Source organism: Silene latifolia, chromosome Y (genome assembly GCF_048544455.1).
Source record: "Silene latifolia isolate original U9 population chromosome Y, ASM4854445v1, whole genome shotgun sequence".
Taxonomy (NCBI): domain Eukaryota; kingdom Viridiplantae; phylum Streptophyta; class Magnoliopsida; order Caryophyllales; family Caryophyllaceae; genus Silene; species Silene latifolia.
Window position 1 is genome coordinate 119,325,142 of NC_133538.1, and position 2,472 is coordinate 119,327,613.

The 2,472-nt window shown below is 39.5% G+C and overlaps 1 non-coding gene across 1 annotated transcript; it reads right to left on the reverse strand.

Annotated features, from left to right (window-relative positions):
• Window positions 1-1,287: 1,287 nt before the first annotated feature.
• LOC141635861 (small nucleolar RNA R71) lies at window positions 1,288-1,394 on the reverse strand. Its single transcript, XR_012540517.1, has one exon. It is a non-coding gene; the product is annotated as a small nucleolar RNA R71 (small nucleolar RNA).
• Window positions 1,395-2,472: the final 1,078 nt, after the last annotated feature.

Below are 2,472 nucleotides of genomic sequence, written 5' to 3' on the forward strand. Positions count from 1 at the left end.
ACCTTGCATGCATACATCTCTTATCCATTCAACAAGACTTTTAAGATATAAACTAACTCAAGTCTTGTTAGACCATGTATAAAGTTGAATAGGAAGAAACTAAGTCAACTTGTAGGTGTTGTACATTCTTGACCGACTCGGCTCCGGGACCCAAATCTTCCTAGGAATTGTAAGATATAAACTAACTCGATTCCATTACAACAATAATTTGCTTGCAACTATGTAAACATGTTTGTATGATCACCACCATGAATCCCCTATGAACCCATGATACCCTAGTGCCTAAATCAATTGTTTACAAACCCCTATTTGTTTACTTGCCTTATTTTAGTTTCATTTCTTCATATTTCATTGTTATTGTAGTTTAGTTTGATACCTCAAATCTCAACCCAATATTGTGACACCCTAGGACATAGCTCTCTACAACCGATAACTTAATTCAATACCCGTCCTTTGGGATCCGACCTTTACTTACCACTCTACTAAGAGTAGTTTGTTTAGATTATAAATATTATTTTGATTGGTTAGCTTAGACGACAAAGTTACAACCGAATCAAAAATGGCGTCATTGCCAGGGACGGTGTTCAATTGAATTATTATCATTTGTTGTTTTTAGTTGTGTCTTTCTTAGCCTTGGGGAAGTCAAAACTCCTCAAGGTAGTTTTAATTGTTTTCTAGTTGTTTGCTTTTTGCATGTCTAGGAGATCACAAGGTAGAACTTTACCTATTGATCCCGAAATTGAAAGAACCTTAACCTACATTAGAAGAACCGTTAGAAGGGCTTCAACAAGTGTGGGTATTGGAGAACTTGTGGATATCGCTGTTGTCCAATTGGATAGTGTTGAGTTTACCAACCCTTTTGCAAGAGAAGGAGAGGAGAACCCAATTCAAAACCAACCACAAAATCAACCCACAATGCCTATATTTTCATCTAATTCTGTACCAACCGAGGAGAACCTACCAAATGGTTCTCCAACACCACCTCACTTAACCGGTAATTTTATTGCCAAATCCGCATTCATACAATTAGTCGAGAGAAATAAATTTGGAGGGATGCCTAGTGAAGATCCTCATCTTCACAAGGAAACTTTTTGTGACTATTGTGATGCAATCTCTCAAACCGGGGTAACTCAAGACCAAATTCGATGGGTGTTGTTTCCTTTTTCCTTAATCGGAGCCGCAAAGCAATGGTTAAAGATCCTAGATAAGGCTACCCTTGGAATTGATTCATGGAAGAAGTTAGCACTTGCATTTTCCAAGAAGTTCTATCCTCCGGAGAAGACTAACATGTTGAGAGCCCAAATCACCGGGTTCAAGCAAAGGGATGAAGAATCATTATATGAAGCTTGGGAAAGATTCAAGGATACTTGCCGCTCTTATCCTCACCATGGACTAAGTGAGTGGTTTCTTGTTCAACAGTTTTGGAATGGCTTATATGAAGACTCACGAAATGTGCTTAATATGGGCTCCAATGGGAGGTTCACCGAGGTTGATGATAACCAAACATGGGCGAAAATCGAAGAAATGGCGGTTCATAATTCCCAATATAGTAGGCCGAGAAAAGCCACTAGAGGATGGAAGCATGAGGTGGACTCCATCAAATAATTGGGTAGTGCTCATATCGACACCATAAACTTGAAGTTTGAGAAGGCCATGGCAAAGCTTGATGAAGCTTCCCAATCACCTAAACAACATGTCAATGCTATGATGGCGACATCCTCTATCCCAAATGGAGTGTGTGAGAGTTGTGGAACCTTGGGACATGATCAACATGAATGCAGGGGAACAAATAAACAAGTGAATGCTTTCCAAGCATACAAGAATGGCACCCCTTATTCCAACTATTACAATGAGAATACCAAATTCCATCCAAACCTCTCATACAAGAGCCGAAATGTCCAAAACCCACAACCCACATACACACCACCTCCAATGAGAAATCCTACTCAAAGACCCTACTACATTCAACCCAATGACCAAGATTTTGATGTCCAAAAATCGGTCCTCCAAATGCAAAAGAGCCAACAAGATTTCTTTGCTCAAATACAAAGGAATAGCCAAGCCAAAGACACTACCATCAACAACATCCTTGCTCACACAAAAATGTTGGATACTCAATTGTCTCAATTAGCATCTTCTAGTTCCCAAAGACAAAAGGTAAAATTACCTCCTCAAGGTAATCCTCCCACAAGACATGAGACCATCAATGCTATCCACTTGAGGAGTGGCACAAGATATGAGGGACCAAAGATGACGATTGAAGAGAATATTGTTGAGGAGAATAACAAGCAAAGTGATGTGATTGAACCACTAAGGAGAAATCCTAAGGTGGTAGAGATAACTACTAATTACTCATCAAAGAAGAGAAATGAAGAGAAGGCCAAAGAAATTGAAAAAGAGCCTATTGTGATTAGACTTCCATTCCCAAGTCACCAAGCCAAGCCCAAGTTTGATGAGCAACTTGGAAAGTTC